We start from the raw sequence: 27,601 nt of genomic DNA, 5'->3' as shown, positions 1-27,601 counted from the left end.
TTGCTTCTTCTCCTCACGAAACCTGGAGTTTCTGTAGTTTACCCAGTGCTCAACTGTTTTCCCCAATTTTATCTCAAGTGCTGTTTTCTATTTATTCTCTCTTCCACTTTCCCTTTTGTTCTCATACTCGCACCTAGTATAATTCAACTAATTTTCCTACTATTCCTTAGCTTAGTAACTAATAACTTAGGTAAACAATATATTCTTTGTTCTTTTATTCCTCTAAAATTATTGAAGTTAAATATGAGTCATCCTTAATTAAAATACAATAATTTTATATTCATATGAAGTCTACATAGAAGTTGTGAGTGGAGTTAGTATTCTGCTCTCAGAGTGTCACCAAGGACCATGCCCAGTACTACTTCAGCTCCGTAAACTCCTGAGAGACACCTTCATTCTGGTGAAGGGTGATGTCTACTCCCTACTCCAGCCCAGTCCCACTTGAACATTAAAAATCCTTCAACTGAACCAATATAGAGATTTATAAACAGAAATCCAACCAACAACCTTATCCTCCTTTTATAAGTCCCATTCCAAAATCAAAAATCTTGACCATAAGAGAAATACACATGAAGAGTCCAACTCACATCAGTTAGGAAAGAATAGCTATTATCAAAAAACAAAAACAAAAAAACAAAAACAAAAAAAATCAAAGAGGAAATTTTGGTAAAAACAAATGGGACAAAGGAAACACTGTTATATTGCTTTCAGAAATATAAGTTATAATAGCCACTGTGAAACAGTAAGAATGATGTTTCCTCCAAGATACTAAAAAAAAGAATTACTGTGTGGCCTAACTATACCACTCCTCAGTGTTCATTGAAGGCCACCAAGGACATATGCCACCTATGAATCTGCATATCAATAATCATTGCAGCACAGTTCACAATACCCAAGCTATCTAATTCGTCTAAGTGTTTCTTAACAGAAAAAATGGAAGAATAATATAATGTAAGGATATAATATATAAATATATGTAATGGAATTTTATTCAGCTATAAAGAAAAAAAATTATGATTGAGAGAAGAATGGATACAATTGGAGATTATCCTGTTAAGCAATGTAAGTCAGAAACAGAAAGACAATTATCAAATGCTCCCTCTCATTGTGGATCCTGATTTTATGTAGGACATAAAATTAGTAATGTACAGGTTATGAAAGTGGAGTCAAAACTTTGTGATAACAAAGGGACTTAGCTGCATGCAGTGGAATCATAAAGGGCAGACTGTCCATGTGGAATATATTAAAATTATATGATTTGCATGTATGAAAATATTTTTCAAACTTATTATTTATATAACAAATATATACTAATAACACTTTTTTATGAAAGTACTCTGTAGCACGAATCTTAACAGGTCTTATTAATAAAAATAAACCTGGAGCCAGGTACTGGGGTCAATGCTGGAAGATCCAAGAAGCAGAACAAGCCACAGCCACCTCACCTTGCCAATTTCTCAGCTGATTCTGTTTCTTCAGACTGGAAGCCTCTGAGTCCTCATCTAAATGGATCTCAGCTGAACTGCTGCTAGAAGCCTAAAAGCTTAACCAGCTCTAGTTCCTGATTTTCACACCTTATATACCTTTATGCTTTCTTCCATCACTTCCTAGGATTAAAGGCTCACTTTCTGAGATTAAAGGTGTGAGTCATCATGCCTGGCTGTTTCCAGTGTGGCTTTAAACTCACAGAGATCCGGATGGATCTCTGCCTCCCAAGTGATAGGATTAAAGGTGTGTATGTCACCATTTTTTGGCATCTATGTCTAGTGGCTTTTCTGTTCTCAGAACCCAGATAAGTTTATTAGGGTGCACAATATTTTAGGGAACACAATATCACCACAGTACTCTTCATTATTCATCTAATACCAAAGACAAAAAGAAATCTATATCAATATCTATATCTATATCTACATCTATCTATCTCTATCTCTATATCTATATATAATTGTAAATCCACATAGTGGAATGTTACCTAACCATAATAAGAAATTGTGTATTACACAACAAAGATGTTCGTTTTTATGTTTAAGAAACAAGTTACAAAAAGGACACACGTGTCATTTCAATATCTACATTCAAGGAATTCATAGAGACTTCACAAATCATAGGTTGTTGTGGGTTACAAGAAAAGGAATAAGAGTGACTGCTGATCAATGTGGAACTTCTTTTTGAGATGCCAAATACTTAAATGAGGTAGTAACACTGGCTGTACATCTTGCTGAGTCAGCTTAAAGCATTCAAAGAGCAAACATAAGAAAATTCTAATTCAATAAATGTTACACACACACACACACACACACACACACACACACACACACACACACAAATGATAATAAGTGTTACTCAAGAGGATTTAAGGCAGAAAATACCCCCAAACACTAAAATGCAATTATTTATTTTTTGAACTTGGAAATGGTATTGAAGGGGGTCTCTAAGTGTTTTCAGGTTTTCCATTAAGTCTAGGAACTCAGTTCTAAGAAAGACAAGGAAGGACATGTATTTTGAACATGGGATAATCTTGGAACTGATTCAAGTTTGGTTTGCTGATATATATATATATATATATACATATATATATATATATATATATATATATATGTGTGTGTGTGTGTGTGTGTGTGTGTGTGTGTGTGTATTAAATTTCTGAACCTAAATTATTGTGTTTGAGCAAAAGTGAGAATATAAAAATGACTATGACAAAGCTATGCCTGTATACTAACAGTAATAGTTTACTTTTGGTAACAGTTTAAGATCTATGTTTGTAGTAATGATTCTTGTCTTTTTTTTGCAGTATGTAGCACAATCTTAGTGGTTTAATAGTTTTACAAAACAGTAACTTTTCTTCCTTATTTGCATTTCATTGAAACTGCAAATTCAACAACACATATCTCTGTGTTTCCTAATACAAGTTTTACAGCTGCTTCACAATTAATTTTCTTAGGCTTTCTTTAATCTGTTTTCAATCATGGATTTTGTTTCCCTATTTTCCATAAATATCAGCTTTATTTATCTCTGACTATTTACCAATTAGTAACTCAGAGAGAATGTTTGATGTGCTGCGATGATCACTAATAAGTGTAAAGATGAAGCAGGATAAACTCAAGACTGTTAGAGAAAAATGGAACATGAGATGTGATTGGATTCAGGAACTTTCTAAAGAGGGTTAAAACTGAGGGCTCAAAAATAATATCAGGAACATTTCATTTTATCCTAATTATAAATGTGGTAAAATGACATGACCATTCACAGATACATCTAGACTCTTGGAACCAGATGAGGTGCATATTATTTGCACAATCATGACAATCACAGAACCCATAATAAATGAATATTATATAGTAATATAAACCTTTTACTCATATTTAAGACATCCAGAATTCCTGAATTCATGTATAGTTTTAAATGTATTTATTAATAGCTTACCAGATTTGTATGCTGTTCTTTATCCTTCATTTTAAATTAACAAATGGATTCTCACTGATTTAATGGGTATGTTTTTAAAATGCTGGGTAACTGTGAAGAACTTTTTTTGATAAAATCAGAATAAAATATTGTTTTCTCCTTCAGTATATTGTCTCTTTTTCCTACAGAAATTAAATATTTGCCATTTGTCATTTCCATCCTGGCAATATATTTTATTTGTTAACTTCAGCAGTAATACATGGATATATTACTTTGTAATCAATGAGATGTGAGTAATATTAGTGTGGACAGCTATTATTGTCATAACTATTATTAACTTGGTAGCATAGTCCAATATGTTACCTATTATTGGGCAGGTTTGGAGGTCACAAGTGTGAAGTAGACATCAGAAGTTTCAAGTCAAGGTATCAAAAGGATTTGTTTTCTATGAACTCCAGGGGCAAATCTGTGTCTTTGACATTCCCAATTTCTGGACAGCACTAACCCTTAACTTATGTCCTCTCCCTTCATTTTAAAAAGTCAGCAATCCACTGGCTTCAATGCATTCATTTTGACACCCTCTTACCTCTTTGTTTTTCTGCGTTTCTTTTTTTTTTTTAAAGTACCTTTGTGATAATACTGAATGCTCTCCTCAAAGGCTTTGCAAATAATTTGTAACCTCTGTTCCTTCTTTTCTAACAGCACAACAAGCTCAGGGGTTCTGAGGTCATAATGTACCCATCTCTATTATGTATGTGATAAAATTAGAACACACAAAGATGAAGTTATATGTCCTGTGACATGCAAGTAATGAAGAACATGCAGACTGTGTTGTAAAGAACCAGAAACCATGTTTTGAAGACTCATGGTTATGGTGCCCTATTTTTAAAGAAAGGCATTGGATATGGAAACATGAAGTATGCAGAACAAGAGCTGCATATTTTAGTCAACTTTACTGTAGATAGTTGCCTCTCATATTCATACTTAATCTCAACTAACTCATAATCTATATTTGTAAATAAGTGAAAAATTTTAAATGCCTGAACATGAATGATTGTAATTTTTATAGCTTATATCAAGTACAAGCAATTGCATTTAGTATTTCATTGGTACATAATTTTATAATTTGAATGGCTATTTTCTTTCCTTATTAATCCTATTGCTTATAAATAAACCATCAGAATCAACAGATTCAGGTAAAATCCAGTGAAATTGTTCATACATTGACTAAAAAAAATCAAATGCAAAATAACTTAATAACATTTATTTTGCTGCAATGACCAATAATATATACATATTTTTAAATGGTCATGTGCCACTTCCCAGACTTTACTTTATTGAGAATATATCCCTCTCTTTTTCATTTGAACCATGAGCCTACAGAAAAGAGCCAGAACTAGAAGCAACATTTAATGTACAAAATCATTTGTGATCTGAAAGCCATGTAGAATAGGAAAATAAGTTAGAAACAATCTGGATCCTGGGCACAACTCCAGTCACTTGGGTCTGCCCACCATTCTTCTGCTTTGCAGTAACTGCATTTGTTAGATGCAGAGAAATTCATCCTAGTTAATCACAAAGAATAATACTTTGTGCAACCATCACGCGCACACACACACACACACACACACACACGCACGCACGCACGCACACCTCTTGCTGCCAATAATATCATGATATTATTCAAATTAATAATTTTGACACATAATTGATTTCCTATTTTAAAGTCTGTATATATTTCTGCATCCTAATGGTAATTAAATAAGTATTGAGAAATATTGAAGATGGCAGGGTATCTGAGTATGAAACTAGATAAACATACAGTGAGAACCCACAGTGATGTGTCATGAATACGGGGCGAAGGAAGCATGGAGAAATCTAGAAGTGTTCACTATAATAACGAAAGTAGTAATTGTCATGGAATAGACTTCTTTTTAATTATTCTCGGTTTATATTTTACATATACATTTAAACGGTCTGAAGATATAGTACATTTATCATTCATTTTAGGGTAATATATAAAATCTCATTGCAGTTTGTCACTGAACTGAGAATGCCTTTCAGTTAACTAATATATTAGTTAAAATAAATATTTTAAAAGTACCTACAGTCCTTATATGCTATTAATGAATAATAGAGTAATTTGACATGGGGTAATAAATATAAAGTAGAAATATAATGAAAATGTACATTATACATTTGGTGATAAATTATTATGGTATAGGACAGATAAGTCAAGAAGATCTCCATAATAACCTGCTTTTATGTAATTCAATAAAGTGAGAGATGGAAATATGTAAATTCTGTTTTTTCAGACAGAAGATCATTTGAGTCTATGTAACATTATGCACAAAGGACCAGAGCTTCAACCCATATCTGAAAAACATGAGTAGCCAACATGCAGCAAGCAGAATGTTGAAGGATAATGATGTTAGAGAAGTAGAGAAGCAATTGAGAATCACTTCATTATTCTCTGATGAGTCATGTTATTAATAGTTCTTTTCCCCTATTCCACCTACTTGTCTTTTCCTATTTGATTGGAACGAGCCTGGAAGAATTAAACACCATTTGGAAGTATAACCTTGTAAGGGTGTCTATGAAGTTATAATATCCTGTACTCATCATTGTTAGGCATAGAGAAGAAATAAAGCACTTTATCTCTTCCTTTCTGACTGGTACATGCAAATGACTGACTTACTATCTACATTATTCAGTTGTCAAACTGTGAACTTGAGGAATACCAGAGAGCTCTACAGCTAGCTCATGCAGATAAGTCTTGGCTACCTTGAAGCAATATGTCCTGGAATCCTTGCCAGGCAGATGAGAAGGGAATATTTAACATTAGAAGGGATAAATAAAACAATGATCAGTGATCAGAAAACATGAGCGTGTATGCTTGTAGCCAAGTTAGCTTTGAAATTCCATCCCATACTGGGATATGAGATCAACATGTACACATTTAAATTTAAATTCTGAGAGTGTTTTATTAATTGCATTCTGTCCAACGAAATAAAATGCCCTCTAGCATCTCCAATTTCAGCATTAGTAATTTACTTGAATATATAATAAGCAAATAAAACTTAGATAATGCTAACAAGTATAAAGATATGTCATTAAAGCATTTCCAATTTTATGTTAAAAATTTCCACAAGGAAATAATTTAAGATATTGAAATGACTCTTGAGCCTTATTAATTTATTTTTTCAAGCATATCAGTTCTAACACATATATTAATAAAAGTAACACAGAAAGAAGATTGTTTCTAATCTAATAGGGATTCAAACTTTATTGAGCTTTGATTATTTTTGCATGCATTAAATAAGTTTCACTCTTGGGTAAGGGAGTCAGATAAACTGCATCACACCTTTCACATTTTACCATATGGTCTATTTTGTGTGATATATCTCCAATGATAAAAGTCATTCAGGATTATGAAAGTAGCAAAAATGTAAATTTATCCATAAATACTCTTGTAGAGTATTATTTTAAGGTGTGTTACTTTTATTTAAGTTGCATTTGTTTAACTCTGTGAAGCTGTGTTACTTTGCCTGTCTAAATCACCTGATGATCTAATAAAGAAATGAACAGCCAATAGCAACACATGAGAATGGATGGGTGAGGCTGGTAGGCAGAAAGAGTATATGGAAAGAGAAATCTGGGAGAAAGAAGTAGCCAGGGAAGGAGGAGGACTCCAGGGCCCAGATACCCATCTACACAGCAAACCACAGAGTGAAATTAAGATTTATAGAAGGAAGAGAACGGGAGAAGCCCAGAGACAAAAGGTAGATGGGATAATTTAAAGTTAAGGAAAGGTAGCAAGAAACAAGCCAAGCTAAGAAGAATAAATCTCCATGTGTGCTTTATTTGTAGTTGGGTGGCAGGCCCCCTAAAAGAGCAAAAGCAAACAACAGCAGTATCTTTTTCTTCAATTTATGCTATTAAATTGCCTCATCTTTTATCTGGCTGATTTTACAAATTTATGGATTTGGCATAGTCACAACAGTACTGCCATGGTTAATTATCTTCACTATGAGAAAAAGGTGGGTTTTTGTTTTGTTTTGTTTTGAGACAGGGCTTCTTTGTGTAGTTTTTTGGTGCCTGTCCTGGATCTCACTCTGTAGACTAGGTTGGCCTCGAACTCACAGAGGTCTGCCTGGCTCTGCCTCCTGAGTGCTGGGATTAAAGGCGTGTGCCACTGCCACCCAGCTCAAGAAAAATAGTTTTTAACATAAACTTTGATTCTGAAAATTATCTAAGGCATATTTGAGTTATTAATGTTGAATCTTCTTGTTGCATGTAATTCAGAGGATGTGTATTTTTTTTGCACAATTTTTCTAGCTTTTAAATCATTTATGGATACCTTGTATTTTGAAGTGAAAAGTGTCAGACTAAATAAGTGTGAGGCTGACAGACAAACCTTTCCCTTATCATGGTTTCTACTGATGTCATTCTTCCCAATATCTATCCTTCCCTTACTCATGGTTCAGTATCTATTTCATTTGTAAAGATTTAAAATAGCTGTAAATTTTATGATTAAATATGCCCAGTTATACATTGAGTCTTATAATGGATAGTTTCTCATAAGTGCTTTATGGGATCAATAATCCAAGATCATGATTATTACTTATTTTATTAGTGAATTGCTTGTAAAAATGTAATAAGGGGAATGCTTGCATTCAACTGTATCCAACAGGGATAAATTTTAGTTTGTGATAGAAATGAAAGGGAATGTAAATTGCAACAATTTGCCATACAATTATAGATATTTATCCTAATAATGAATCAAAAGGTACTTTAATATTTTAAAACACATATGCGCTGGAGACATGACTTATGCTGAGGTGAATATCCTGTAAAGTATATCAATACAAGAAGCATGTGATTGTTCACATAATGGGTGGTTCCATTTTAGGATTTTCATTGGTTTGAAATATCAGTTGAATTAACTAAAGACATTTTTATAGTTCACCATAAAGTCTAAAGTCATAATTGGATTTTATGAAGCATTCTGAATGCTAACAGAGAAACACATGCAAATGGGTTTTAAGTAGATATTAAAAGTAGTATTAATGTTGTGCTTCTGGACATATTTTCTAGTAGCACAATAAATCCTAGGCAAAAATTATATATGGGAATTGTGGGAAATCTCCATTGATAGCTCAGGGTATTCTCAGACAGTAAAGTATTGAGTTATTAAAATAAAATGGCATATATTTTTAAGATACAATTAGAACCCCAACATTTTTCTTCTTTCAACAATAATAAACAAAGGAATTTTAATAATTGTTTTCACCCTCTGGTCTTCCCATATCTCTTTATTTATGTCTACTACATAGATAGACCTTTTCTATGAATGTTGCTCATAAATGTGTTTTACGGTGATCTCACTTATGTAGGTGACCATCAGAAGACTAATACAGGAAATCATTTGCTCTTACAAAAAAAAATAAACTTTGAAGGCATAACCTTTCCTATGCAAAATATTTGTTCTATGCACTACAGGTATAAACAATATCTTATTCTGCATTCAAGCTATATATTTATCTGGACAGTTATGCTCTCTGTTTTTAACCAACAGAAATGATAAAATACAAACTTGTTAACAATTCTATAAAATATAAGTGTAAGCCTTGAAGAACATAAAATTACAATAAAACACTTCATTTGTTTTTAACAAAATGGCTAGATAAGTCATCATTTTATGCCCATGTACCTAATGTTAATTGTTCATTCACTCTGCTTAAAGCACTGGGATGGAAATTCAAATCAATGACTGGAAAAAGACAAATGACATGATTTAACAAACCAGGGGTTTTGCTTATTAAATATTTTATGGTGGAGTTTATTTTAAAAGCATGAACATAATAGAATAAAGTGTTTGAAAGTTCAGTCTGGTCCTGATTATGATCAAATAATGATTTCTATCAGTTACTTTTCTATTGAAATGGTAAAATAGTATGACCCAAAGCAACTTAAGGAATACAGTAAGTTTTGGCTAACAGTTCCTGAGGTCTGGGGTCAATAATGAGAGGTGTTGCATGGCAGTAGAAACAGGAAATTGCCTCAGTGCATTTTGCCCACAGACAGGAAGCAAAGTTAGACAAGACTGTAAGCCCTCAAAGCCTGCCTTAGTGATGCTTTCTCTCCACTGAGGCTACACTAATCAAAAGTTCCTAAACTACCCCAAACACCACTACCTAACTGGAAAATAAGTATTCAAATACATGGATTTATGGGGACATTACTTCTCATTCAAGCCATTTTTATCTAATATTCAGTGAAAAATGTTGTGTGCTTAAAATTAGGTTAAACTTAAGGTTAAAGTTATGAAAATGCTAATGTTTAAATGTTCTATGCAAACTAAAATGGAAAATTGTACAAGATAAATATATCATTTGTGTTTCTATCACTATAGCCAAATACTTGAGGGAACTTGTTGATTAAAAATTGTTTGTTTTGATTCATTATTAGATATCCATGTATGCTCTTGAGTGACTCAATCAACTTTAGGCCTCTGGGGAATGCATCATGTTCTGACAGGAATATGTAGCTAAGTAAAAGAGATTGGCGTGGAACCACAATACCTTTAAATAGTACATTTTTGAGGCTATCAGGACATTTTACAAGACACCACTTCTCAAACACTCCACTGCTGTGGGATGTTCTCTATGCTGTGAATGTGTTGTTCTGATTGGTTAATAAATAAAGTGCTGACTGGCTAGTAGCCAGACAGGAAGTATAGGCAGGACAAAGAGAGAGGAGGAGGCTGGGAACAGGAAGGCTGAGGAGGGAGACGCTGCCAGCTGCCATCATGAGGAGCAAGATGTATAGTACTGGTAAGCCATGAGCCATGTGGCAAGGTATAGATTTATAGAAATGGGTTAACTTAAGATGTAAGAACTATATAACAAGAAGCTTGCCACAGCCATACAGTTTATAAGTAATATAAGTCCCTGTGTGTTTGCTTGGGTCCCAGAGGCTGTGGGACTGGTGGGTGAGAGAGATTTGTCCTGACCATGGATCAGGCAGGACCAGGGGAACTTCAGCTACACTTCACCCCTCCACAGTACCTCTATATACCTAGGCACTAACCTCTTTATACCTATACCTTTGGGAGACAACCATACCAAATAGCTACAGACACAATAAGTGGTTGAAAATACAATAATGTCTGAGTGAGCTCTTCTTCCATTCTGAAATCAGGTTTAATGAAAGATATGTTTAAAAATATACTTTGTCTATATGTCTGTGGTTATTAATATAAATCCTTGAATAATCCATACTCAAGGCACTCAAATTCTATAAATTAAATAAGATTTTGAGGTCTGCATTAGGTTGTAAATGTGCTTAACTGAATATATCAGATTAGATAGCCATCAAATATTCTTTTATAAAAAGAAAAATCATGGGCTGGAGAGATACCTCAACCACTAAAGGCAAGGATCACAACCAAAAATTAAATATCATGATAAGCATCTGATTTGAGGATAATGGATTGCTGCTCTCCAAAGAACCTACAGGAAATTGGGAGAGTTTTCCTGAAGAAAATGGATCAATGCAAAAATAATTTGTTATGCTGAAGAATATACTGATCATTGAGATCATGTGTGAGTCAATGACGTAGCTTAGGTAATCAAAAAAAAAAATGTCTTTTTTTTTTTTTTTTTTTTTTTTTTTTTTTTTTTTTTACCAGATTTCTCTTGAGATTCTGGAGAATGGCAGATATTTGAGAGGAAAGTGTAAACCCACATGGAACTTTCCCAAAGCCTCCAGTGGTTACGATATAGAAAAGACATGTCTCAGCAAAGCCTTTCTTAATACATAGTCACTGTAATCAGATTACATTATGGACATTAACTGCTGGTCAGTTGTTGAACGTATTTAAAGTACTCCAAGTCTGATTAAGCAACAATATTACAGGTGTTTTTCATCCTCCTAAAAGCTACTGATGAGTTTCTATGCTATAACTATTTTAGGTACTAATTAGATGACTGCCTACCAGGTTTATGCTGTCCTGCTGCAAGATATGCTAGGGCAATGGTGGCACAAAGCTTGCTGGAGTAACCAACCAATATCTGATTTGACTTAACTCCATTTCTCAAGATAGAATTCCTACTTGGCACTTCTTGGGTGACTAAGAACACGAGACTAGAATAGTCCAGGGGCCTAAGGTAACACTGAAGAATACTGAATGTTTTTATTTTGTTGTTTTCTGATGTCCAACTTCGATGTGATAATTTTTATTACATCTCTTATATTCTATTTTGTTATATTTCTAAAAAATGAATGAATGAAAAGCTAGTCACTAGAGTTAATGAGTAAGAACTGAACAGTCACTATACATTCTGGGAGAAGGAAAATCAGGTTTATCCAATACACTGACACTAAGCATATCAACACCTCTAGGACAGGCCTCATGTTCACGAGTAGTTGACCAACATGTAATGGACTGCACTGTTTTTATTTTGTTTTGTTTGCATTTGTGTATATGCTTTTATTTTCTTTTCTTGGGTTTTTTTGGGGGAGGTTATTGTACTGAGGTTTTGTTTTTTTGAGAAAGAGCTAAAGTTGTATTGGTTGGAGGGGAGAGGATTTGGAAGGACTTGAGGGAGGAAAAGAATATGATCAAAATATATATAAATTTATTTTAATTAAAACAATATAATAAAAACCTTAAAGTATGTGGAAATACAACCAAATTACATTCTAGGGTATTTAATAGCTCATTAATATATCCAATAGGACTTCAGAAAAATTAAATCATTTGCTTTTTTCTCTCCACAGCTATATGAAAGATCTGACTGTAAAGGAGAAAGTGTTTGAGTGATCTCAGCCACTTAGGTATAAATGTGAGCTTGATGTTACTAAGAAATTTAATTGCCATTAATCAGCTAAATTCCTATTAGCCACTCAAAATTGGGTCTTTGCTTAAATTATAAGTTACCTACTTCAGCTCCTGAGCCTATGGGGATCTTCAGAGAAGGTGGAAGCTGGCTCTGTGAACTAAATATTACACTGTATCTCCAAATGGAGTGCAGGCTTGAATGCTTGTTCTGGTCATTGAGGCTCATAAAAGTTAGAAATATTGTTAGTTTTTTCCCAACCCCCAAGTATCATGATTCCCAAAACAGACAAAATGTAGATGATGCATAAAAAAAGAGACACTTTCTCCCCTGAATCATGATCATGGATACAAAATAAAGAAGTAAACAGTCCAGGGATATTTTCTCAGCTTCATCAATAGCTCTATCCAAATACCTAATTAAAACTACCATGAAAAATAAGTAATAATGAATAATAATTGATATGTATATTTCACCTGAGAATTTGAAATCAATATTGCAAATAAGCATACAAAATATATAAAGGAAATAGCCCATGGAATACTGTTCAAGTATAGCTGCATACACTTCTCAAGATTCAGGATATGATATAATGATATAAATAATTACCAAGTATGCAGTAATAAAACCTAGTTAAGTTACACTGACAAACGAGTTTTCTAAACACTAATCATAGGCCAGCTGAATCAAAATTGCATCCTAAATTTATTTTCTTAGTCTTTAAATCTATTTCCCAAATATTGAAAAACAATAACATATTTAAATAAAAAAACAACATATTTCATTGATAAAGCATTTTTTTTTTGAGACAAGGGTTTCTCTGTGTAGCTTTGTGCCTTTCCTGGATCTCGCTTTCTAGACCAAGCTGGCCTTGAACTCACAGAGATCCTCATGGCTCTGCCTCCTGAGTGCTGGGATTAAAGGCGTGTGCCACCACCGCCTGGTTGATAAAGCAAACTGAATGAAAAATAGCAAATACACAAAGCAAGTAAGACAGAAACATCAGACTGCCTGGCTCTCATAAAGACATGTCTGGCTCAAAGTTTGTTCCTATGATACTCTCTACACAAACCTGAAGAGCAGCCCAAATCCTACTTGAAGCTAGGATTTGAATTCAGAGACTGAACTTACTGGAAAATTTCAACATTGATATCTTTTCTGCTTTTCATTTGTTAGCAAGAATATTTGTTTCTTCTTTTTTCCATGAACTCTTCACTTCTTTTGTAATGTTTTATATTATTTTATACTGCTACCACTGCACTTTAAAATATTTTCAGTAGTTAGCTAATGATGCATTTCCCAAAATAAAAACATGTACAACCTTTTATTCTGCACACTTATGTATACAGAAATTCATGTCTGCATAAACTGTATATAAGTTAACTCAGTATTTGTTATGGCTTTAATTAGAATCCATTTATAATATATTCACATGTTTTGGGCAAAGGCTTACAATATATATTTTGCTAAGTCTTGAATCTGATGACCAAAAACACTAAATATTTCACAGCATAAATTTAATAACTTTTATATCACTTTTGAAGGTTATTAGGGGGTACTATTTGCTCTTCTGTCCTTGTGTTTCTCAACTTTGGGGGAATTCCCTTTCATACTCTTATCCTCTCTCTGCTTTTTGATGTTCCGCACAGTACACTTTACCAAGGACTACACACAGCCTTCTGCAGGCCATATACTAGGAGCAATGTCTCCAAGGCCTTTCCTGCTGCCAGGATTTTCTACCCCACTCTTTGCCTTTGGTGGTAACTTCAAGCTGGAGAAGAAAGGAGTGAAGATGGACATAAAAATGCTGAAATGTCCCTCAGGTCTTCAAGAATTTTATCAGCCATATATCAGCTCTTTTGCAGCCAGTTCTCTCTCTCTCTCTCTCTCTCTCTCTCTCTCTCTCTCTCTCTCTCTCTCTCTCTCTCTCTCTCTCTGAGAAACCTCATCCGGTTTCCCTTTTATCTCATTTCAGGAAATCGCTCCTATGTCTATCCACCTATATGTACATATTAGCATTCCTATGTTCACAATAGTTAATGTGTGGAACAATTTGTTTTCCTTCAATGTATGAATGTATGCAGAACAATTGGTACATATGTACCCGCATGAAGATAATAGTCTTCCTTCCAAGCACAGGAATGTGTTATGTGGATGAATCAACCTAAGTCACTAACATGAAAACTAAAACATCTTGATTCCATAGTAAAAGTTTGTATAAAGTAAGCTGTTATTTTAAACTATTTGAGGAACGCATGTTTCTACTTGGAAGACATAAGGTAACCTTGAAGATACTGAGAACACTCGGACCAGGAAACACTTGGTCATACATACAATTGACTTTCTCACCACTCAGCATCTTCTGACAACTCTTACTGTACTACACACAGACTATATTGCTTCACTTGAGAGGAACTTCCTGGATCTTTCAATGACTAGTCATTGAATAAAACCTGTGAAATAAACATCTTATTTATTTTACATTCTGACTACTGTTTCCCCTCCCTCCTCTCCTCCCAGTCCCTTACCTCCATGTCCCCTCTGCCTCCCCACCCCACCATCCACTCCTACTCCATTTCTATTCAGAAATGTGCATGCTTCCTGTGGATATTGTCAAAATAATGGCATATCAAGTTGTAGTAAGGCTAAGCACCTAGCCTTGTATTAAGACTGGGCAAGGCAACTGTGTATGAGGAGTAGGGTCCCAAAAGCCAGTAAAAGAGTCAAAGACAGCCCTTGCTCCCACTGTTAGGTGTCTCACAAGAACATCAAGCTAAACTTTGTTCACATATTTACAGAGGGCCTACGTCAGTCCCATGCAGGCTCTCTGGTTGTTGGTTTAGACTCTGTGAGCTCCTATGATTCTCTGAGTTTTCTTGTGATGTCTTTGACCCATCTGTCTCCTACAATCCTTCCACTGTCTCTTCTGCAGGATTCCCCAAATACTGCCTAATGTTTGACTGTGGGTCTCTGCATCTGTTTCTACCAGTTGCTGGGTGAAGCCTCTCTGATGACTCTTGGGCTAGGCACTAATCTATGAGTATAGCAGAATATCATTAGACATCATTACATTGACTTTTCTCCAGTCACGTTTGGTTCTATCATAGGTCTCTGGGCCCTCCAGCCTCTGGGTCCTGGCATTTCAGGCAGTGTCAAGGTGGGCTCATTCTCCTGGCATGGGTCTCAGGCTGGACCAGTATGGGAGTCCACAACTGACTCAGTTTCCTGGTTTGAATCTGAAGTCTATTCTGAGTAAATAGAGTTCAAGCTTGTTTGCTCTAAGGCTGTGAGAAAGACCTGATTAGCCCACACTATCGAGCTAGACACAGGCTGCTGATGCCAGCCAGAGGGCCATTGAGATAGAAAATGAAAATGCCTGCTCCTTGACTCAAGGACAGGGTAGATAGGGGTTGAATGCTTGTGCTGTGCATTGTTCTACCTCTGTCCTTCAAAACTGTGTATAAGCTGGCGATTAAATAAACTCGAGGCTATCTGGCATTGACCAGCACACCTCTAAACTCTTTTCTTCGTTGTCTCTTCAATCCACATGCCTCTACCCAGCTACCCAGCTGACTGTCAGCAGGCTCCGACAGACCACTTATTGGTTGGCTGCTTCCGTAATCTCTGGTCAACCTTACCCCAGCATATTACATAGGCCAGACAGACTGTAGGTAAAAAGTTATGTGGCTGGGTTGGTGTCCCAATCTGGTACCCAAGATTGTGTACCCAAGTGTACCCAAGACTGGTAGTTTTGCCTGGTTTACAGGAGATGGCCAGTTCAGGCTAAGTATCCTCTTTTGCTAGAAGTCTTTCCTGGGGTCATCCTAGTAAATTCTTGAGAGTTTCCCTTGCACCAGGATTTTACCTGACCCTGAAATGACCTCCTTTCCAGTTGATCTTTTCAGTACTCTTCCTCCACCTCATCCCTACATAATCCCTCATGTTCTTATCCCTACTCATCCCAAGTTCATCCACAAAATCTCTTCTATTTCCCCTTACCAAAAAGATCTATATGTTGCCCTTGACCCTTTCATGTTACCTAGCCTCTCTGGGTCTGTGGAATGTAGCATGGTTTTCCCTTATATAGCTAATATCCACACATAAGTGAGTATATACCATTTTTGTCTTTCTGGGTTCCATTCATTTGCCTTTGAATTTCATTATGTCATTGTTTTTAATAGTCGAGTAATACTTATTGTGTAAATGATCTACAATTTCTCATCCATTCTTACATTGTGGGGCATATAGGTTGTTTCCAAGTTCTAGCTATTATGAATAATGTTGCTATGAACATAGCTGGGCATGCATCCTTGTGGTATGATTGAGCATCCGTTGGGTATGTGTCCAAGAATGGTGTAGCTGGGTCGTAAGGTAGATTGATTCTCAATTTTGAGAGAAACCGGATGGAAATATACATAGCTCAACTAAATGTAATCTAATCCCAGTACTAGAAGCTTCATTTGGTGACAGTGGTGGCTATTTGGGACTCTGTCTCCCCCATTATTTGGCAATTTCTTTTAGATTGCCTTCATATATGTCTATATTTCAGGAATTTTCTACTATATTAGGTTCTGTCCCCATACTACTCAAACACTCTTTAATTTTAGCTGTCTCTCCTTGCAATCCTTCCCAGAACACCGTGTCCCCTCTCCCTCCTAATTGAGGCAATCATACAGCTGTTCACCCCAAACTGGTGTACACAATCTAAATGTCAATTGTCAGCAAGTTTTCCACAGCAGGCTTGGCTAAAACAAGAGGACAAGCACATTCTTATGCAAGTGAAATGTCCTTTGAGAAGTTCTCACCGAGTAGTATTATCTAGTCACTTAAGATTCAAAAATCGCAGCATTGCCTGCCAAAGGAGGTAAAATGTGATCACACATGCCAGTCTCAGACCTACTCACAGTCAATTCTTCGCACGATTTGCTGTTTTTGTCATTATCCTTCAACTGCCAGTTTTGCTCATCTTCCTGTCTTCTAGCTTCTCTCATGAAAAAAAAAAAAAAAGGACACTCCAGCTGCTTCAACACATTGTGTGTTTTATGGGTTCTGTAAATGTATATGCTTGCGTTTAATGTTACAACTCTGATGCTCTGTCCTCCCCCATGTATCCATGTATTTCTAAACAATCTGTGAAGTAACAGCTTTGAAAATAAAATTAAGTTCACAAGCATTAAATAGAAGTGGTTGTGATCTATGGCACTTACTTGGATCCACCCCCACAAAGATTACTAATGCCTATATGTTGAGACAAAAAAATAAATCTCCCATACTTACTTATTTTTCTATTTTAACTCAATAGTACAGCCCTTCATATTAACTTGATAAATAAATGAGAAAGGGAAATTCATAAACAGTATGTGATAAAACGTTGATCATGTAAATCTCTTAACTACATTTGGAGTTTTTGACCAAATATACTTTACATCCACATATATTATAATATATACATTACATGCACATGCATTATATAAAATATATTGTAACAATTCCTTTAAAATTGCAGATAAGTAAGACAATGATTTTCTAAATTTATTTCTGTATGTATTTGCTCAATGAATATATTGAAATTTTATCTAATCAAACAAATAAGTGGTTTCTCATCCAATTTTATTGATAACAAACAAAACAACATAACTTGAATGCACATATTCTGTGCGTGATGAGGCTATATCCAAGGATAATTAGTAAGTCTAGTGATTAGTTTTTTGGGTCATTGTCAAAATCTAAGATTCATTTTTGATGAAGCACTTGGTATAGGATTTGAAAATTAAAGGATTTAACTTTTATATTCTACTTACATATATGTCATTTCCATATCAACTGACTGTTTCTATTGTTCATCAGCAAATTTTATCTATGCTGCACAAAGGTTGGGTTATAATTATACATAAATATACTAACAGCATTTGGGATGTTGTTATATAGATATCATTGACTATTTTATCCTTAGAGAATAAATCTATACATATACATACATAAATAATATTTTGGAGGAACTATTCAATTATTCAATTTATCATCATTATTCACGTATACTTATATTTAGAGAGGACATATATCTCCCAATCAAATATCTATGGACAAATACAAAGCTAGAAGATAATTAGATCTTTAAATTAATTGTATACTTACATTATTTGTTAGAAATATTGAGAAAATAGGCAAAGTTTCTAGAAGGGAACATGAAGATAAGACAGTAGAGTTTCAAGTTGAGGGCTTCAAGTAGGAGAAACATCATAGAAAATTCACAAAACTTAGATTGGCAGAAAAAAAATTGAAGAGTAGTTCTGGGGATCATGAAACCTCAAAATGGAGAAAAAAGGTTATTTGGACTAGATTGGAAGGGCAAAAAAAGGTAAAATGCAGTGAATAAAGAACTCTACTTTCCAAAACCCTGGGGTTAAATGCCTATTTTATAGCCAATATCCTGAAACAGGAAATAAATGGCTCTTACTGCATTATTTAATCTCATTATTCTTATTGCTGCCACATAGTCATACTGTTATAATTATCCAAAGCAATTTTGTAGTATAATGAACGATGCTGGGCTGAGATCCCTCTGCAGAGACCAATGGTACTTCCTGCTCTGTCCACTACTCCCAATGTAATTGTTAACTTATGTTATCATCACTCAAGTCAAGCATCTCCTAACAATTAGCTGCTTTCTAAATTGATTTGTAAAATATAATAATTTCTCCTGCTATTCTTAATGCAACCCATCAAAAAGATCTTACACCTTCATGGCTGGTGAATGTTACCAGCATTTTTTAAATTTATAATCTGAATAGAAATTGCACAGCTTAGTTAAATATCTTAAAGGAAATCCTGGGTTTGATTTTATTTTTTCATCCTTTTTGTTTCTGGCAATTGAGGGAAAGTGCAGCTTATTGCATTGTAGGCAACAAAAATACAAATGGTAATAGAAACAAATAAAAATAAATAATAGTTCTAAAGGCGTAACAACGTTGTTTATAGATTTGTGACATACAGTGAAAATAATACAAAATGGGCATCTTCAGAGTCTTTGAATAACTTTTCCATAGTAACTTCAGCTACTGGCAGGGAAATAGCTGATTCCATTACATAATTAAAATAATAGCTAACCAGCTGGAATATCTGTGCTATTCAGATCCCTTTTCTCATAATGACCTTTTCAAAAGCCAATGCAAGCAACTGAGAATCCAGACAACAAAGCATTCTGACCCAATTATATACCATTTGCAGCTGTTTCAATTTGGATTGTTCTAGTCCCACTAAATGAAACTTAAAAATATAACTGGCTGGAGAAATCAGACTATCTAATGATGCCATGTTCCCTATAGATATGTGTTCTCTGAGTTACTTCATGAGGGTGATTTAAATCAACAGTTCCATGGGATCGCAAACCCTGGAGCCATTTCTGAGAGCTCTAAGGCTTCATTCTTTCATTAACTTCCACAATGCTGATTAGATCTTTCAACCAGAAGCTGTTGACAGTCATTCCGTCTCACATATCTCATCAATTCCAGCTTACATGACCTGAATAGAGCTAGCAATTTGCATGCCAAGTTTCCAAAATGCAGCTGTTACTATTTCCCTGACTGTACGTAATTATCTTAAAACACAGGTTCTTCCATGGATAGAGAAGAAACAGCAGAGTAGAAAATGGCCACTTGTCCAACATCCCTGCCCGACATGATCCATCAGGTTCAAGTGCTTCCTTAATTCCTTGTTCCTTTAATCCGTTGTCAGTGAAACATTCACTTGCAATAAAAATGTCTAATTTTCTCTTAAATTTATTTATACCATTTGCTTCAAGTGCCGTATGTTCCTGCTTATTTCTTGTATTTATTATCCTTTTAACAAAACCTAACTGAGTCATTCACAGTGAACTAAAATATGCAGAAGGATAAAAAGCTGTGGAACATGTCTCATGTCACCTGATGCTCCTGAATTATGCCTTATCTACCCATTATAGTAAAAGTAACTCTGACAAATATGGAAACTGGAAGTGTAGAATGGTTTATAAAACTTCAAGACCAATTTATAAGTTGACCATTTTTTTTGGGGGGGGGGGTGTCAGGAGATGCACAGCTATAACCGTTCTCTCATTCTTAAATTTGTATAATATATTCTTCTTTCTCAAGTATTAAAAATAATAAATCCATAATTTTCATTTTGTTGTTTGAAAGGGTAACAATGTGACCTTGCCTCATAGGTAGTTATCATCTCAATACATGCCCAAATGGCTATAGACAAATCAGACAATGTAAAGGATAGTCTAACAAAACCAGAGAAAGCAAAGCACCAAAACTATCACCAATTTTATTCTTTCCCAAATAAGAGTGAAACATGAGTATATTTTTTCTCATTTTCAAAAATTTGAATTTTGTGATTTTGCTACATGGCAACACTATTATTGCAGAACTTTCATTTTTTTTCCCCCTCGGGTAGCACTTGTATAGCCTCATCCACTGAGAGTTAGTATCTGCCCACTCTCATATTAGACAACAATCAATACAGCTTAATGACAGACCTCTGGTCAGGTAGACTACTAACAGCATGGGGAAGCAAGGAGTTTTGATCAGGTAGAATGTCAGCACTGTTCTTTTACAGACCCATAGATGATCAAAAATTTTGAAAATCTGCCCCAATTAATGGTCACCACCTTGGCTTAAATATATATATATATTTTAATAATAGTAATATATATAATATATATATATATATAATATATATTACTAGAAATTATCCAGCTTGTGTACTAGAATTATAGCATTTTGAGATATTTTTGACAAGTCAGGAAGAAAATGTGATTTAGTAATTATGCCTTCCTTACTTTACATTGTCAAATAAAGAATGAATAGTGAATGTAGTTAGTTAGCAGTTTAGTCACGTGACAAAGAAGTCCTATATGTAAGGGTAGATATGGGGACACACACGTGACATACCAACACTTAGGAGCCCAAATGAAAGGACCATTATTTTTCCCAAGTCAGCCAGGGCTACATAATAAGACACATTCCCAAATTATGAACCAATGAGTGAATGATTCCTGGGGTCATCTTCACATTCTCATCATCATAGACCCCAAAATCTAGGGTCTCAAGTGGGTGCCCCAAGGACCCAGACTCCAGTCCAGTTGATACAACACCACGAGGTTTACTGAAGCGACTGTACAGACGGGCTACTCTTGTCCTAAGAGCAAGAGTCGTGCCTATTGCAACCACATGGGTACTTTTAAAGGAAAAAAAACACAAAAGCCATAAGATTACAATTTCCATACAATTTCATTTTGATTGATTTATGTCTAGAGGCTAATTTCATAAGATCATGACCTGATCACAGGGTGGGTACAGTCACGTCTGCATGCACATTTTTCCAGAAACCTCAAGGGGGGGGGGGTATCAGGGCAGGACTGGAGTTTACACAAAGGTCACCGTAGTCCTTCCTGGAACACTTGCAATTATCCCAGTCACAGTTGAGTGCATCTCTTAACAGAGATGTCTTTACATTGTTACATTGTGGCAGGGGTGGTTGAATAATGGCTGAGTCAGGTTGCTCTTGGAACTAGTTTTCTTTTTAGTTCCTTATTCTCCTGGGGCTTGGCGGGGGTGGTGTAAGCCTGAAGGGTTAGGGTCTTTCAATCTCAATTCTCTTCCTTTTCTAAGACTTTGAGAGCATGGGAACATGAAAAGCATGGCTTTGAAAAACTGCAAACCTTAAGAAAATCAACTTTCTAGTTTGCAAACAATTTAAGAACCAGTGTTGCAAAAGCACAATTGCTTGGCCGTGGCTCTCTGGTGCATGCTTTCTCATTTCCAGTTGTGTGCCACCAGCTCTGGCACTCTCAAGAGTGACACTGATGCATTAGGAAATGGAACTGAGGACAGATCCAACTTGGGTCCTGTGGCTCCTGTGTCTGAAGTACATGGTGTTTCAGCAACAGGGACTTACCTTCCACTTTTGTGAACCACCCAAGGGCAACTGCAGTACCCAATAATGTTTTGGGAGTCTCTTGGAAACTCTGACCAACAACTCAATGAAGGGCTTCCCATACCTGGTGTTGATATTTTACCAGCTCTTGGGATGAGCATTATCAATGTATATGGCAAAATTTTACTTAGATTAGATATCAATTTAGATATGTATATGATACAACAATTTATACATGTTATATATAATTTATGGTAGAGAGATGATAATAGGCTTCCTTCTGAGTTTTCAGACACCCTAACTCTTATTCTACCCTCCTCTGTCCTATTTCCGTATTTATCTCCCCACTCCCTCTCTCCCATTTTCCCCATTTCTCCTTCAAAGCACCTGTACCCGGCTAAACCCCCTCTCTTTCCCTCTCCCGACTCTCACCACAGTCACTAGAGCAACGGACATGCAGACATGGTGCTGAGAAAGCTGACGGCGCCTCAACTCTAGACAGAGAACTAAGGTTATGTGTGGAACGGTGAGAGCAAGAAAAATGGCATCGCCTCAGAGAAGAGCTGACCAGTAGATTATACTCAATGTTCGGTCCTGAGATCATACACGTACAGGTGTACAGGTAATATTTCATGCACTAAGCAGGATGTAGCTATGTAATTATGGACACACACACATACACACATGCACATACCTGATGGAGGGAAGAAGGAAATTACATAACTGTACTTTTAAAAATTTCTGGAAAAAAATAAGCCTTTGTCACTCTAGGAACTGTTAATTAAAACAAAACAAAACTTCTGATTTTTTTTCTTTTCTTTTTTTCTTTCTTTCTTTCTTTTTTTTTTTTTTTCTGAGACAGGTTGTTTTGGTGCCTGTCCTGGATATCACTCTGTACACCAGGCTGGCATCGAACTCACAGAGATCCGCCTGGCTCTGCCTCCTGAGTGCTGGGATTAAAGGTGTGCGCCATCACCGCCCAGCAAAACTTCTGATTTCTAAAAGCAGATCTCAGTAAGCCTGAGTATTATTTCAAAGGACCTGAAATACTTGTGAAAATACATTTTTGAACTAGAGAAGTTTAATTATTGAATTGGTCATTCTTGTCTATCTAAAATGACTCGGTCCTCTCTGAAAGAGATGAATTGTAGGAATTGTTTAAAATGTGCTTTATTATTACTATGTTGAAAATCTTTATTAAAGACAATGATGTTATAGAAAAGCAGAGTGTAGCATATTTTTTTTCATTTCTGTGTATGTTTTATAGTCCATGCTAACAATATCATCCCTACTTAGAAAATGCTTTTTTTTTCCCTTCCTTCTTTCCTGGTGATGAAAGAGTTTTTACAGGAGTGGTTTTACAAGAGAGTTCCAAGTGATTCCAACATCTTCTACTTTGATTAATTACTTGAACACTCCCCAGACAAAATGGATTTTAAGATTCCAACTTAAGGAACTAAAATATGGAAAAAAAATGATCAAAATGGCTTTTGTATTTACAAGAGTAATTCATATAAATTATCAGCTATACTATTAATGTGTCTTGTTATGAAATGTTTGTATTAATGTAATGAATCTTCATCTGCCACGAAGAATCAACATGCTATCAAAAATCTTAAGTACAAATGCTGTTAAGTATCAAAAACAATTTTTCTGCTACTTGTGCTTCTTATTATATTGTTCACAGAGCTCTTTTGGTGTGTTTTCTTGTGTTTTCCCACTATTTTGCCAATGACTTTTAAGTCAAGCATAATCTCATAGCAATGCACAGCTGAATGACCCCTTTCACATAATCTTAGGCTTGGCATATTGAACGTAATTCCTTATCTTAAACAAGACCAATAAATATTTTCTTGCTGAGTGAAACATGTTTTATGATGACATTTCCATATATATAATATTAAAAATTCCCTATGACAAATATTTATAAAAAGTTAAAGCATTAATGTTGAGTTATGGAACATTCCCTAACCTATCCTTGTTGCTGGAGGGCTTCTCTCCAGGTTCCCCAAGCCCCGCAGTCCCACAATCCACTTATAAAATAATCACTCAGACGCTTATATCACTTATAAACTGTATGGCCGTGGCAGGCTTCTTGCTAACTGTTCTTTTATCTTATATTAACCCATTTTTATAAATCTATACCTTGCCACGTGGCTGGTGGCTTACCAGAGTCTCTACATGCTGCTTCTCCTGGCGGTGGCTGCAGTGTCTCTCCTCCAGCCTTCCGCTTCCCAGAATTCTCCTCTCTCCTTGTCCCACCTACCTCCTGCCTGGTCATTGGCCATCAGTGTTTTATTTATATAGAACAATATCCACAGCACTTCCCCTTTTTTCTTTTTTTTTTTTAAAAAGGAAGGTTTTAACTTTAACATGGTAAAATTACATATAACAAAACAACTACCGAGCAAGAATTATAGTTACAATATTAAAGAAGATGTCCTATCTATCTTATATTTGTGAGTTTAAGGTTTTATGTCTAACTTATCTTTTATCATAACTGAGGAAATTACAACTATCTAGTTTTCAACCACATCAAAGACCTGAGAAGGAACATAATGGTACCTGAGAAATGGTAGATGGATGCAAGCAACTTTCAGGAATCTTGCAAAAGTAGACCAAGACAGCTGGCAGCCTGGACAGTCACCTAATGTTTTTCAGCATTGTTGGTGCATTTAAATTGGCTACAGGCCTAGAGTATCTGACAGACCATTTTTAGAAGCAGGAATTTTAAGAGACCATCTTACCCTGTCTTGGCAGAGTACAGTGGTCGCTTTTCTTGTGCCCCGCTTGTCCAGAAAGGACAGCATTGCATTTGTACTGTCAGCCATCAAGGCAAGGGCAGTTCTTTGCCCAGTAGGCCATTTTGTGCCAAAAAGACAAACTTCCAAATGGAAATGTCTTAGAAGCCCAACATTCTCTCGGGATCAAATTGGTGCAGCCAGGAGCAATTGTGTCTCACGTCAACAGAATTCTAAGTTATTTAAATGCCATATTCTCCAGGTCTATGAAGTGTTTGAAGATTACCTATCTATCTGAAATATATCTATGTATACCTAGAAGACTTAACTAACATGGCTACAGATATGATTATCATAGATGATTAATTATTAATCTATTTTTTAATTATCCATTACAATTTTAAATGAGTTATATAAACACAACACCTCAAACAAGAATAGAAATATATACATATATAGAGAGAGTATAACAAAATTAACTTCAAGTTTGTATCAATGAACCAAAATTTATACCAATGTAAAACATTTTAAACATAAACTAAAATCTATACCAATGTAAAACATTTTAAACAAGTTATTCTTTAAAAGTAGGTTCATTAATCTACCCTTTTATCTTATCATCTCCATATCCTCCTATATATCATATCCCCTTTTCTTTTTTAGAAAGAGATCACATTTATAATCAACCTGTTTTAAATAAAAATATTGGTTTTTCTCTGTCCCACACCAGAGGGCTCTTCTGATTTGGGACACAAGAATCCCTTAACCATTTTTTTTTTTAAAGCAATATGTCTGGGTTTAGAGGGGGAGTGAGCCAATTCCACCTCTAAAGCCAGCTTGGTATATTTGGGAATTTGGGCGTAGCATCTCTTACTACTTCCTGCTGGAGGGGGGCGCTGTATCTTATGGGGACGCAAAGAAAATTTTAGACCTATGGGGTAGTCCGTGAGGCTTTATTGTGTGAACCAGTTGCCTTGAAACCGATCTGGATGTTGGATCATCTGGGCCATGGTGTCATCGGAGACCTTTCAGGGGGTCTTGGCTGGTGAAACCTGATGTATCTTAATCTGGAACAAGTCCACAGCCTCTGGCTTTCTGTGGAAACAAAAGCAGAACCTCTTTTCCAAAGTAACATATCCTTATATCCAAATTTTGAAGTCAAGGTACCTTTAAAATATACATTTTGGCATAACTCAACAGGTTTTGTAATCAAATGTTTTTCTTTAGTTATGAATATCAAAGAGAACATAATCCAGATTCTCTGTGTGGTAGCCATCTTTATGTGGCTTATGTTTTATATTACCTTGAGCCTTGAGCCTATTGCTTTAAACTGTACCATTATAAGCCTGAAACGGTGCTGTGGCTGCTGGCTCCTCCCACTTCAGCTTCCCAACATGGCAGTGGTACGTTTTCCGCCAGCTCTGGGAGTCATCAAGTCTCAGAAATAGTGGGTCTAAGCTTTTATCAAAGCAGCGTGTAGCCCAGAAACCTCTTTTTTTTTTTTAATACTAGTAAAGACTAAATCTACCACACAGCTTAATTTGCCGCTGGCAGATGCCTCATTTCCGCCATACTGCCGGTCAAACGCACCCGCCAGGAACCCGCCAGTGTCCAAACTTGCATTTTGCCGCATCTAGCTGCCCGTATGAGACAAGAAGCAGGAATCTGTTTTTGGCTCTGTTTAGAATTGGTTATTAAATATTCTCAGGTTTAAGGTGGAAACTCGAGCTGTTGGGCGCCATTTGTTGCTGGAGGGCTTCTCTCCAGGTTCCCCAAGCCCCGCAGTCCCACAATCCACTTATAAAATAATCACTCAGACGCTTATATCACTTATAAACTGTATGGCCGTGGCAGGCTTCTTGCTAACTGTTCTTTTATCTTATATTAACCCATTTTTATAAATCTATACCTTGCCACGTGGCTGGTGGCTTACCAGAGTCTCTACATGCTGCTTCTCCTGGCGGTGGCTGCAGTGTCTCTCCTCCAGCCTTCCGCTTCCCAGAATTCTCCTCTCTCCTTGTCCCACCTACCTCCTGCCTGGTCATTGGCCATCAGTGTTTTATTTATATAGAACAATATCCACAGCATATCCTTAATCTACAAAATGTTTTCTAAAACCATCGCTCCATCTGTTTGTTGGAAGATTCAATTATGAGCAATCATGTAGAAATTAGTTTAAAAAAATCAACAAAATATTTGATCTTGACTTCTGTTCCTCCTTTGCATTTTTCATGTCCCTTCTTCACTGTCTCCCAAATTCCTGCTCCACACTTGAAAGTACAAGAAGAAATAAAGTCCCAACAAAAATGAAAATATAGATGGGTATGTGGGCATGGACATTAAAAGTATGACATGACAGCTGTATACTTTCAAAAGTTTAAAAAATATGAAATAAAATAATGCAAAAGTTAAGAGAGCTAAGTGAATGTCACGTTTCAACATCCCGGTGATACCACAGATGACAATCATAAACATGGAATAGCTAATTATTATGTAATAATTGGCACTAGCAAGATCCTGAAAATATTTTAAAAAATAACTGTAAATCTATAGAAAACAAAATACAGCAATGATTTCTATGCATTTTAGAATAAACTACTGGGCAATGTATGGCTGTGAATCTGAAATGAGGAAAACAAGAGATAAGCCTATATTCCCTTCACCTTCCTTCCTTTTGGCATATTTTTGTCTGTGGAG

This window comes from Peromyscus leucopus, chromosome 12 (genome assembly GCF_004664715.2).
Source record: "Peromyscus leucopus breed LL Stock chromosome 12, UCI_PerLeu_2.1, whole genome shotgun sequence".
NCBI lineage: Eukaryota > Metazoa > Chordata > Mammalia > Rodentia > Cricetidae > Peromyscus > Peromyscus leucopus.
The sequence above is the reverse complement of the archived record's forward strand: the minus strand, read 5'-3'. Positions refer to the sequence as shown.